The following is a 13,405-nucleotide window of genomic DNA, read 5'->3' as shown; positions in this document are numbered from 1 at the left end:
CTGGCCCCAGGCCACACTCCAACCCTAGGACGGAAGGAATCAGTGTCTTGGGCCCGAGTGGGATCTACTCCTGGTGGGTTGGGGGCTGCCCACACACTGCATGAGCCGCTCTGCCAGCTTACTGCCCTGTAGGGGCCCTGCTTTGACACAAGCTGCATGTTTCAGTTGTCTGTAAATGACCCAAGCTGTAATTTCTCCAGCAAAATCTGTGAAGCAGAGGAGAACCTCCGGGCTTGGGAGTTAGTACAACCATAGCTCTTTCTATTTCTGTTACTCACTAGTTCTATGACTGGACAAGATACTAAGACTAAAAACAAGACTAAAAATACCTGCCTTGTAGGACTGCATGATAAGTAGCTAGAACGCTCCTTAAGCACCTAACCCATGCCAGACCCACAGCTGATGCCACAAGATCCTCAGTGTTCACAGAACCGCAAGTACTAAACTAGATACTCCTCCATAGAGCAAAGAAGCTCAATGGAACTGTCAGCCTGTATTTCCTTCTTGCATTGCTTTATTCATATGGACAAATACAGACTGAGTACGTAGCTTGTGCCAAACACTACCAGGTTCCAGGGAGACACCTGGGAAGCTGAAGCATTGGAGAAAACTTCTAACGGGGATATTTGGAATGCAGCCAGGCTGTGTAATGAAGTGTTCTTGTGATTCTGGGTGAATCACTTCCACTTCCTGAGTCATTGTATTAGTCAACTCTCACTAGGTTATGCTATCAAACAAGCAATCCTAGTGTCTAAGGAACTCAGAAAACCATTTCTTGTTCTCGTTAGAGAGGCCTATGGATTGGCTACTGTTCTGCTTCACTCCAAAAGCCAGAGTGATAATGCAGCCAGGATATGCTCTTATGGGGAAGGGCTGAAAAAAGGAGACCCCAGCCAAGCCCTGCATTGCATTTAATTTGCTCTGAAGCAAATGTCGCTCCCACCCACATCCCATTGGCCAGTGCAGGTCACATGGCCAAGCCCGTGGGGCATGGTGAGGGTGAGGAGGAAACAAATAATAATAAGCGAAGAACACAATCTACCACTATTAGTTTTCTTACTTCCGCATTGAAGATGCCAGGCTAGAGTTCTCTATTCCTTTCCAATTCTATATTCAGTAATTCTGTGATTCAACAGAGGAGGGAAGTAGAACTGCTAATTACTGTTATGTAATTGAAAAAGCTGAGAGAGTCACATGGCCATACTGCCACATGAAACACAGAATGCTTTGGACAGGGACCTATGTTATCTGAGAAGCCCTATTAATCTTCTGTAGGAAGACAGAAGAATAAAAGTCATTTTACTAAATGTGCTGTTGAAACTGTTTTTTATTTTGATCCCTGAGGTCGTTATGAATCTCTCTATACTCCTTGGTGTTACTTTTGAGTTTGAGACAACAGGTGTTCCTATGAACTGGGCCCTGACTTTGTCTCAATAAAATAATACTAAAATTGTAAGGCGCTTGGGGGAGGGGCTGGCCACTTAAAAAAAAACAAAACCCAATCTGTAGTGAATCTTTCAATGAGGTACAAAATTGTTTTTAACAACTGAGCTTCCATAATCAATTGTTTGCAAATGTAGATTTTAACTTACTATCTGAGAAAACGGCTGGAACAAGATAACCGTCCTCAAATATGTTGCACTAGACCAATCCAATTCTGTGTTAAGGACCTTGGGTCAGCCCGCAAACACAGCTTCTAAATGTTCAGATTCCTACAGGCTCATTAATGACTAGCTCCATGTATTGTGCAATGAACTAGAAGAAAAAAATGATTTCTGTTATACTGTTACAAATGGCTGTACACACCAAGGACCTATTTACATGGCAAGTAGTATGCTGTGGCTTTTCCTTTGTGACCTTTGCTCTTGTCACATCTCTGCAAGGTTGAGTATTACTCCAGTTTTCCAGATGATGAAACCAAGTTTTCTAGAGGTTCAATAACTTGCCTAAATACTTAATAACAGAGCCTATTTTAAACCAGTGCTACCATGATGTCAAAGTTCAGTCCTTTATCTGCCGGGAAGATGGAAGGCTAAAGACCTCTTTCTCCTGTTTGCATTTGCAATTGTCACTTTCCTCCCTGGAGGGCGAGGGCTATTATGCTCTAAGATTGCCCTGTGCAGGATGTGACGGGATGAACTACAGCTGACTGTAACGGACATGGGTGCCTTGCTCTGTGTGCTTGGAAAGAAAGTTTGATTAAACAGGTTAAGTGCAGGATTTTCTTCTACACATGAACAGCATGCACTGTACAAGAACAGCCTCTAGCTCTCCATGGCATTAGTTTTATTTTATTTCCACCAGGGCTGCTGGCTACACGCTCAGTGGATAGGAATGAGAGCCCCAGACCCCAGTTCCAAGTGCTGATATATGCTAATTATATGGTCTTGAAGTGGGAATGAACTAAGGACTCAACAGAAGATAGCTTTTCCTTCTGGCTAATAGACGAGAAGAGTCACCCCATCACTTCAAAGGTACCCATGTTCATCCGCCTACCGTGGGCCGTGGCCATCCATCTGCAATGTCACCGACTCGGCAGCCCCTCCAGCCACATCTGGAAAAGTTAAGTGAGTTGCAGAGTTGACATGTATTGGGGAATGCTTTCAGCACAACATATTGACAACAGGCTAACACACTTTTCCTCCCCCTGTTTACATCAAACCTAATATGTTATGTGAAAGTTAAAGCTTCAAGGTTTAGGTAAGTTAATGAAAACATGTACAGTCCAATATGTACTACAACCAACAGCAAGTCCTTGAAAAGTAAGATGTGACAGACCCAGCAGGGTTAATGAGATCCATAAAAAGGGTGACCCATCCAGGGAAAGCTAGGGCGACCCATGACAGACCCAGCAGGTGCACCCTCAGAAGACAGGTGTTTTGGTACCCCTCACACACACTACACAATTGTCTCTTTTCCACAGAGTCTGAGAACCCTCTGAAGAATGGAGCACGTGCTCTGTCTGGACAGCACAGCTACCCTAGAGATGGATTGGTAGCTTTGCAAAACCTGCAAAACCTGGATGGTCTTGGCTTTCTATGCATAAATTCCCAACAAGTCCCTCAAATGAAGAGCCACGTCTTAAGATTTTATTTATTTTTGTGGCTCTGACAGCCTTGAGCCCAGACACATGGAAGACAATCCATAGCAAATCCTTCTGGTCCTAATTTGGCATGAGATATGACAGCCCAGCACAGGGACAACAGAAGTAGAAAGATCATCTTGTGGCTGTCCTAATCATTGTTTTCTACAAGCTCCTCAGCTAAGGAGAAGAGTCTCCTTAATTCTAAGCCTTTTAAAATGGTGTTCTCACTCACCATACATCCATACATGATTTCTATCAAAATACTGATTTTTTAAAAACCGATCTTTTCTCCAAAGTCCATGGCATCTCCTTCCTGAGATAGCTTCTTGGAGAATTTGAGTAAAGAAGAAGAGGTGAGTGGCTGGGGAAAGAGGGCAAAGAAATTCCTTAACCTTGTGGCAGAAGCTTCAGCCTATAGGGGTGGTTCCATGTTGCATTTGGATCTTGTACTGGTCCCCCTTAAGTCCCTCAGACCCTTGTTCAACCTCCGATTTCCCCTGTTTCTCACTGCCGCTCTGGGTCTCCATTGGAAAGAGTCATTTGGAGAATCTTTACCATGGCCTCATTGCCATTGCGATTCAGAAAGGCCATTTTCAGAGGTGAAAGCTCATCTTGGGGATTGGCTGTTTACATCAACCCAAGACAGGGAGGTGTGGTGAGAAGTCCAGTAAGGCAAGGCCTTCTGCTTTGCACAGACTGTGAGAAGATTTCCTTTAGGAAAGCTCAAGAGAATCCACTTTAATTTTCTAGAGCACTGTGGGGAAGCACAGCTACCTGATAGGAGCGATGACTGCATGAAAGTTCAGTGAGGCTCACATGAGTGCAAGTAGCAGAAGAAGAATTCCAATCTGGATCTCCTAACACAGTTCACCAGGAGCTCTACAATACTCTGAGCTCCCAACGGGCTGTGTGTGGTGTCTTAGGGCCACAGACACCAGAGATGGATGAGCTTGTGGAGGTCTGAGCAGTTACCTTTGTATAATTATTATATATATTTTAAAGATTTTATTTATTTGAGAGAGAGAGAGCACACACGTGCAAGCAGGGGAGGGAGAGGGACAAGCAGATTCCGTGCTGAGTATGGAGCCCGATGTGGGGCTCCATCTTAAGATGCTGAGATCATGAGCTGAGCCAAAATCAAGAGTCGGACACTCAGCCAACTGAGCCACCCAGGTGCACCTGTATAAATCTTTTTATATTTAGTCTAAGGATAGTATTTTATTTGAAGAAAATTTTCACAGTGAAAAAAATTTTTGTCTTGTCTATATCGTGTTACCTTCGATTTTAGAAAGATTCTATGAAGATAAAATTTGGAAGCTCTTCTCGGGTAGCTCGGTGTGAACTAAGTCCCTCCTAGAGACCTTCTTATCCAAAACGCATTACCGTAATAGAAAACATTAACATATGGGTCACTGAGTCAAACACACATACACGGCCCCCACACCCTGAACCACTGAAGAAGTTCCCATTCACCATTTTGCTATTTCTGATGAATACCGCTGAGATTTTAATATTGCTTCTCCACAAGGACAGCAGCGGGGTTCCAAGTGGGGGCTCTGGTCAGACAGCCTTATTACGTAACCTTGGACAACTTAAAAAACAGAAAACAAAAACAGAACAAAACAAAAACACCCTTTATGTCACACGCCGTCGAAGGGTGAGATAACGTATTTAGAGCCCATCGTAAGTACTCAATAAATATTTGCTATTGTTGTTGTGATCTGAGGGACCCACGGTGAGGTCTGGCTTCTGCTTCTGAACAGAACAAAGAGACTCAGCCTCATAATCCAAACGCTTTAAATTCTTGGCTGAGATCAGTAAGCCGTTCCCTTAAACAAGGGTGTTGGGCAGGGCAGGCCCCGCAGTAGGCTGAGGCCGGCGGTCCTCACCTCTGGAAAGGAGGAAGCCGGCGCGGAGCGGCCGCTCCCCCGGGCTGGCGGCGGAGCTGACGATGGCAGCCGGCGGCGCTGTTCTCCAACCACCAGGCAACTGCAGTCTTGGGATCTGTTGTCGTTGGCTCAGCCCAAACCCGCATTTCCAATTTTCACACTATCTGTAAACGTTGAATTCTGAAGGCTTTCCTATTTAACATCAAACAAGTGAGGAAAAAAAAAAAAAATCTCATCAGCTCATTAGCGCTGTGCCAGACTTGCGCGGATACGGTGGCGACTGGAACTCAGCTGCGCGAGACCTCAGAAGGATTTCTCAAAGGGCTGAACGGAGAGCGATACCTCAGCCTACCCAATCTCCCGTGCCGTTTGGTTTAAATATTAAAGTTCCTTTGAGGTTAAGTAAGTATTAGAACCAGAAGGAAGGCACTTTACAATCTGCTAGCCTGGGCTCCACATGCTGCCACTGTCACAAAGGTACCTCCTTTCGGCAAGGGGGTCACCGCCAGCCGCAAACCTCCGAGCTCCGTTTACTGTGGGGAACTGGACTTCCGCCTTCCCATCAGCCTTTGCCCAAGGCTGCTCACCCCGCAGTCTAGACTGACAGATTGACAGAAAGACGACGCAAGCCACAAATGCAAAACATGTAAGTCATTTTAAATTTTCTAGGAGCCACGCTAAGAAATAAAATAAAAAATAAACATAAACCGGCGAGATGAATGTTAATAATATGTTTTGTCTAACCCAGTATATCCAAAATATTATTTCAACATGTAATCACTATAAAAGTTGTTAAGGAGATATTTGACATTTTTTTCCGCTACCAAGTCTTTGAAATCTGGAATGTGTTTTATACTTACAACACACCTCAATCTGGACCGGCCACCTTTCAAGGGCTAAATTGCTACGGCATTGGACAGCGCAGGTCTAGACTAATTCCACACACTGCACTATATCCTAAAGGAGCAGGCTGGTGGTGAAAACACCCAGCAGAGTCCGAGGAAGGTTCTCGGGAGACTAAGAATGGGGAGGATCTTGTGAAACAGAATCTGTCATCACAGCTGCTTTTGAAGTACATTTGTTTGCAATAACTTCTATAAACATCACCGGTTCCCTCTCCTTTGTTTCACAGTTTGGGGACCCCATTTATCTCCGATGGAGGAGAGTATTATTTTCTCAGCTGCAAATCATGTTAATTGGGCAGCAAATAGATAGGAATGTGGAGTAAACACCCCTAATACCTTTAATGCTTTGATGACTTTTCCAGCCCCGTACTGTAGGTACTGTATTGAAGGGGGGGAGCAGCCCGTGTTTAAGGACAAGCCGCCGCATACTGCAGGGTAGGGGGCTCCTGGACACATTCTAAAGGGGATGCATTTCAAAGTTCTGGTCTCTGGTTATTTGCTTTTGTTTGACACTCGGACAACTTCCATCATTTGACCAATGTAAGCTCAAAAAGGCAAGTCATCAGGAGTCTTCTGACAACTTGGGGAGGCTGGTGCAGTGCCCAGTGGCATTTGGTTAAAGCACTGATTTCTTCCAGGAGTGTCAATGTGCCAGACGCTTTTCCTTCTCTCACACTGCCCCCCTCTGTAAGCTCGTGGGTCACTGGATGCCTAACCAACTCTACTGGACCATGAGAGGTCTGCCTTCCTATTTAAAGTGGGAGGAGTGGTTGTAGAATAGAGAGAAACTTGGAGCAGCAGAATGCTGACCTAATCTCGGGTGGACCAGTTGTAGCGATGAATATATATGTCAGCTGAAGATCTAGAAATGGGTTTCCATAAAACCATCCAAGTGTGTGCCCACTGGAACGTCTTCCTGCAGCGCAAGGGTAGGTGTCATGCAGTTTGACACCTGCTGACTTGGAGCACACCAAAACCTCAGGCAAGCCTTCAAACGCTCTTCTTCAGAGTCCTAGTAAGACCCTGTTCCTTTTTCTCAGATCCAGATCCTCGTTCTGCTTCCCACGGGCCCCTTTATATCACAACAGGGATGACACAGCCACTTGGCACTCAGAACCCCAACACCACAGAGGGCCTATAAGTTCACATTTCTTTGGCCAACCACAGCTTCAGGAAGAACACGGCTGGTGGAGGTTAAGTTTAACAGCTCCTGGAAAAACGAACTTTCTCATTCCTAATTCTCCTTCATCATTGCTCACCCTCTTCTGCCCTCTCATGCCTGCAAACACTTAGACGCAGATGCTTAGAATCACCTGGGGAGCCTATTCAAATACGGATTCCAGGGCCTCCAGGAATTCTGACTCAGTAGCTCTAGGAGCAAGGCCCAGGAATCTACATTCACGGCTGTACTTACCTTTAAGCCAGTCATCTACAGACCACGCCCTTGGGAGCCCTGGCAGTATCTGTTGGAGTAATGCTTTCAAGGTCAAGAGTTCATGTCAATATCAGTGTATAATTTTTTCCTGTGCATTTAAAAGATAGGATGATGATTTCGGTGTTGTGTTCTGACAAAGGAAATGTACTTATGCATCTTTTTAGTCCCTACTGGACAACCAAATCATCAAAAAGGCCTACTTTTTTCCCCCCAAAAGTTTCAGAGAACACCTTAGGGGGCAGCCAGACTTTGTTCCCGAGGGGCAACACAAGGTGCCTACTCATTACATTGGCGCAATCTGGGAAGCATCAAAGGATTGCCATACCCCACGGCCTCCTACCGGGCGTTTCTTATGCTTTTTACCATGTGACCCTGTTCTCCTGGCCATTGTAATGAGACTAAGGATGGGGGCCCCATTTGGAGCCAGCTATCCATATGATGGCAGTGACTTATGAGTGACCGCCTCACGGGAATGCCCCCACACAAGGGAAGGACAGGCATAGCTTGCATCTGCCACTGAGAGAGGGAGTCAGGTAAGTGCCGGCAGGTGGAGGAAAGCCCACACAGCAAAGCTGTAGTAGCATCACCCGCGGCGGGACACTAGCGCGAGCCATTGCAGTAAGTAACGATTTACCCCGGAAGAACTAACAGTTACACTGACTGTAAGAGCTAACATTTATGAAGCATGCGCTCTGTGGTGGCCAAGGTATTAAGCTTTTTATTTGTAGTATTTCGTTTATCCTTATAAAGACTTTCTGGTTAAATGATATGAACTGTTAATATCCCAAATTTACAGATGACTAAACGGAGCTTTGGAAAGGACGACTTGTCCAAGGTCACCAAGTGCCAGTGCTGGAATTCAAACCCAGTTAGTTTGTTTCAGAGCCCACATGTGTCTTGTGGGTAGGGCTAGCTCCATAACTTGCAGGGCCCAGTGCAAGACAAAAATATGGGGCTCCGTGTCCATAAAACAGAAAAAAAATGCCATTAATATAAAGCTTTTTCCTTTATTGCAAGGTCTTGTTGTTAACTGGTTATGGTGATTTGGATTTGTTTTTAATGACATTTTAAGTCAAGAAAAATTAAAAATTAAAGTTATATCACCATTCTTCTTTGTATTGTGCAATGCCAGTTTACCTCATATGCAGAATCACTGAAATTATACAATTCATATTTCCTACTTTGTACAATGCACACAAACGAACTCATCTGTTTTTATTTCACTTCTTGATACGTACACATTCACCGGCTCACTACCTCTGGCTACTCGCAGAAAAGAACTGGAACTGTGGGTTACTCTATCCTCCTCCTCTTTCGAGGTCCTTATTTTAGGTGTGAGTGGTTGGCTCATACAGGGAAGGAACACACGTAAGAAAGAATATGATAGAATTTCTTGCTTGTTGGTGTTTTTTAGAATACCATTTGCCTTTCCCTTGCATTTGATACAAATTCAGGTTTGGACACAACACATGGCCACAGGCGGATGCCAGGGCTCCCTCTTACCCAGTCATTGACTTAAGGCGATTACCTTCTGGTTAGTTTGAGACCACATGCCCCGTGGGCCCACCAGGAACGTGTGTTGATGGGGCATCTATTCACATGCAGGCTCCATCATCCCACCGGACTTCACTTACGAAACACAGTGAAAGGATAAAATTAAGAATTTCAAGATGGCGTCAGGAGAGCATTAAATCAAGCATGGGGCTCTTTTGAGTGTGGCCTGCTGTGTGAGTGCACTGCACCTCTGTGAAGGTGAGCCTGAACAGGGGATGATTCGTAAGTTTTGTCATTTAGTGGTTGTTGGATGATGCAAAGTACTACTGCATCTTGAAAAATGTTCCAGTTATCCCCCCAGCCCAGCCCTGCAGCCTCAGAAGTGGATTCCTAGCTCCCTTATTTGTTGGTGAGGTTATTCGTTAAACTACTTGAGTGTGTTCGATGAAGCCCTTTCTGGGTGGCCTGTGGGGCTTCTTGGACCTTTGGGATTCTTCCAGGGCAGAACCGTGCAGAACCTCCACTCACCCACCTGGATCATGGGAGTTCACCCAGTCCATCGTCGGAGGCAGTCCAATCCTGTCTTCATTGTTCTGGACAATGGGGCTCTGGAGTGACAGGCAGGTAATAAAGGTAAGGGGGCTGCTTTCAAACATCTCATTACCTCAGCCCTTCAGTTGGCCTTAATTGCTGTTTCCTCTAAAATGTCTTCCTGCTAAGTCATCACATTTATTCTCCTTTGTTACCTCCAATCGTCCTAGAGCTCCTCTCTTCCAACCCATCCCCCTCCCAGGTTCCTTGTCCTAAATAACTGTTTCGATTATACTCCTCTTCTTAAAAATATTCATTGGCTTCTCATTGAACACTGGATTCATCCAAGTTCTTTGTCTTGGCATTCGAGGCCCTCCCCAATCTGAGCTCAGCTTACCTTTCCACTTGTATTTTCATTCTTTCCTTCTGGGCAAGAGAGGAGGAGCACATATGATCCTTGCCTTCTTGGTGCCTCAACTATGTCTTTCCTACTTCCCCTCATTTCACACTTACTGTCTACACAGTGGACTCATCACAAGTGAACGGTGTTTATTTATAAATCTTTCCTCCCCACAGAAAGATACACGGTTGACCCTTGAAAGACATGGGTTTGAACAGTGAAGGTCCACTTATATGTGGTTTTTTTTAAATACAGTACTGTAAATATATTTTCTTTTCTATATGATTTTTATAACATTCTCTAGCTTATTTTATTGTAAGGATAGAGTTTATAATACATATATCATACAAAATGTAATACATATAACATATAAAAGCTTCTGTTATGGGTAAGGGTTCCAGCCAACACTAGGCTATCAGTAGTTAAGTTTTGGGGGAGCCAAAACCTGGGGAGTCATGAATTTTTGACTGCGAAGGGGTTGGTGCCACTAACCTCTGTGTTATTCAAGGGTCAACTGTGTCATATACATTGTGTATCTACCCTGTGGTCAACACCATGTAAGAAGCAAATGGGAAGTGCTTGAGTTACACAATTTAGCTCATAGAATTAAATATGGTCACTTCTTCCACTTCTGTAGATGATTGACCAAAGCTGTTCTCTTTGTTTAAAGTCAAGCTACAATGCAAGTTGTCACGCAAGCAAATCGAAACAAGATTTCATCTTCTAACTATTAAATCAGGATAGATTGAAATCATTCAATAGCCTGGGTTCATGAGGTAATGGGCAGATAGGAACTGGCCTCTAGTCATTGGTGGGAGCTGTGAATTGGTACAGCTTGGGAGGGCAAGTGGAGAATATGTTTTAAAAACCTTAAAAGTGTTTATGCCTTTTGACCCTATAATTCCACTTCGAACCCTGTAATTCTATGTTAGTATTTGTTCTATGGAAATCACCAAGAAATGCACACAAAGATTCTTCCACAAAGACATTTAAAACAGAAAGCCAAATAAACAACAGAGAACAAGTTAGATATGCCCTGGGCAGACATTAAAAATCATGTTTTAGGAAGAAATCCAACAACACAGAAAAATGCTAATATATTAGTAATAATAAAAGCATGTTCTAAAACAGTGCGCCTGGGGTGCCTGGGTGGCGGTTAAGCGTCTTCTTTGGCTCAGGTTATGATCTCAGGGTCCTGGGACCAAGGAGCCCCACGTGGGGAAATCCCTGCACAGCAAGGAGTGTGCTTCTCCCTTTCCCTCTGCCCTTTCCCCGGTCGTGTGTTCTCTCTCGTTCTTTCAAATAAATAAAATCTCAAAAAACAAAACAAAACAAAACAGTGTGCATAGTATGACCCCAGTTCTGTAAAATCACAAACGAAATGAGATTAAAAGGATAGATATCATAATTAACATGATTCTTCTTAGGATTACAGTTGTTTTCTATTTTCTCCTTTATATAATTTTTGCATTTTCCGCAATGAATGTGAATCACTTTTATAATCCTTGGTGACAAAGCTCATCTTCAAGAACTCCCGGCCCTATGAAAAAGATGTTGTTAGGCTTGAAACCCATGTCTCCAACTTGAAGTTGTAAGCCAGTCAGCAATAGTCATGAAATATCCTGTGTTAAGTGCTTTAAAGATTTAAAAAGGCAACAGAAGTCATAAGCACTGCCTTTCTGTGATTTATAAGATATGAGGACATGGAAAGTACTAGAAAGAATGAGTGACTTCCTTAGAAATAAACAAAATTAATTAAATGGCAAATATTTAGTCTTGAGCACTTTATCAGGTTATATTTTTAATTGGCTTTTCACTTTCTCTTATTTAGCCTGATGCCTTGCACATAATATATATTCAATGTTTGTTGAATGAATACATAAATGGATGGACAGTTGAATGACAGAAGACAGACACTATGGAGGTCACAGGAGCTGTGTTATCAGGTCTAGAAAGGCTCCATGCCCAGGTGAGGACTGGCTTCCCAGACTGATGTTGTCCTAGTCATTATGTAACTTCATTGGTCATAAAACCTCACCATTTGTGCCTTTCGACCTGCCTGAGCTCTAAGAGAGCTTTCTACCTAAGAAATGCAGAAGGAAAGTTGCTTCGAACATTACTGGAATCATCGTTGTCCCCCTTAATTGCATGTTTCCTGTGTGTGGAGTGTGAGAAGCAGTTTACACGCATGATTTTTTTAAACCCTCTTGGTAACCCTTGGAAGTTGGTGTATTGTCTCCACTGTGGATGAGAAACTAAAACACAGTTAAATGATTTGTCCAGCATCACGTGACTAGCAAAGAGTGGAGCCAAGCTCTAAACCAGTTCTGGTTGCCTCCAAAATGGTGGGATCAGTCATCGTGCGACACACCTCCTTCTTGGAATTAGGACACAGATCTTTAGTGGTGATGAATATGCCAGACTTTTATTTCTTCTTCTTGGCATTGTCTGTAACTTCAGCTATTCCAGTGAGTGTCTAGTGCTACCTCATGGTAGCCCCTCACTAGTTATGTGCACCATTAATAAAGTTACTGGCCGCTTGGATATGATCTTCCTTGTTGAAGTGCCTGCTCAAGGCTCTTGCTAATTTTCCCATTCAGTTGATTGCTTTTCTCTTTTTTACTGACTTGAGCAGCTCTGAATATATTCTGGCAACAGACTTGGTTTGTCATGCAGATATCTCCTATTCCGTGGCTTTTTTTTTTTTTTTTTCCCCTCTTCACTTTTTCTTTTCCTTCATTCTCTCTTTCAAAACCTTTTTCTTGGGGAAAATTTCTGTTATACATACACAGGCAGACCACAAGTTATTGTGAACCTCCATGTCACCATCACTGGTCTTCACAGTTGTCACAGGTGGCCCATCTTGTTTCATTGACATCCCCAAGTACTTCTGTTCCTTTCTCTACCTAAGAGATTATTTTGAACTAAATCTCAGGCATCATATTTCATCCATAAATACCTTTGTGTCACCAACAGATAAGGGCTCCTTTAAAAAATACACAACCACAATTCCATGATCACACCTAGGATAAAGGAGCCTAGTAATCAATGGTTAATTAATTCATAAAATGTTCAGTAAGTGCTTAGGTTTCTCCAGTTCTCTCAAATTTGAATCTTTCCATCGGTAGTTTGAATCAGAATACAAATAAGGTCCACATTCTGCGGTTATTTGATAGAGCTCTTAAGACTTTTTTTTTTTTTTTTTTTTGTAAATATGCCCATCGTGGGGCTTGCACTCACAACCCCGAGATCAAGAGTTGCATTCTCCACCAGCTGAGCCAGCCCGGAGTTCTGCAGAGCTCTTTAGACTTTTTTTGTACTCTGTAGGCTTCCTCACTCTACTTCTTCTTTCCCTCCTGCCATTGAAGAACCCAGCTCAGGGGCTCCTGAGTGGTGCAGTCAGGTAAGTGTCTGACTCTTGGTTTTGGCTCAGGTCGTGATCTCAGGGTTGAGATCAAGCCCTACATGGGGCTCTGCACTAGGCGTGGAGTCTGCTTGAGCTTCTCCCTCCCTCTCCCTCTGTCCTTCCCACTCATGCTCTCCAAAATAAATAAATCCTTAAAAAAAAAAAAACCTCATTTGTCGAGTTTCCCATTATCTGGAGCTTAATTACTGCATCATCGCACGTCATCTACATACAGCTCTATTCCTGTATTTTCTGCAAAT

General features: G+C 43.6%; 1 protein-coding gene across 2 annotated transcripts in view; it reads right to left on the bottom strand.

The window, feature by feature from the left end:
* Window positions 1-5,017: 5,017 nt before the first annotated feature.
* Window positions 5,018-13,405, bottom strand: part of ARL15 (ADP ribosylation factor like GTPase 15) — a 435,459-nt gene continuing 427,071 nt past the window's right edge. Inside the window, exons 6-7 of one of the 2 annotated variants that reach the window (XR_005834860.1) lie at window positions 9,341-9,416; window positions 5,018-5,166 (exon numbers count right to left, since the gene is read on the bottom strand). The gene's annotated coding sequence lies outside the window, so the exon portion shown is untranslated. The remainder of the gene's footprint in view (window positions 5,167-9,340; window positions 9,417-13,405) is intronic. The other variant, XR_569107.2, reaches the window with a different exon arrangement.

This window comes from Ursus maritimus, unplaced genomic scaffold, assembly GCF_017311325.1.
Source record: "Ursus maritimus isolate PB19 unplaced genomic scaffold, ASM1731132v1 scaffold_15, whole genome shotgun sequence".
In the NCBI taxonomy this organism is placed as follows: Eukaryota; Metazoa; Chordata; class Mammalia; order Carnivora; family Ursidae; genus Ursus; species Ursus maritimus.
Note: the sequence above shows the minus strand (reverse complement) of the source record. Positions and strands in the feature narration are given on the sequence as shown.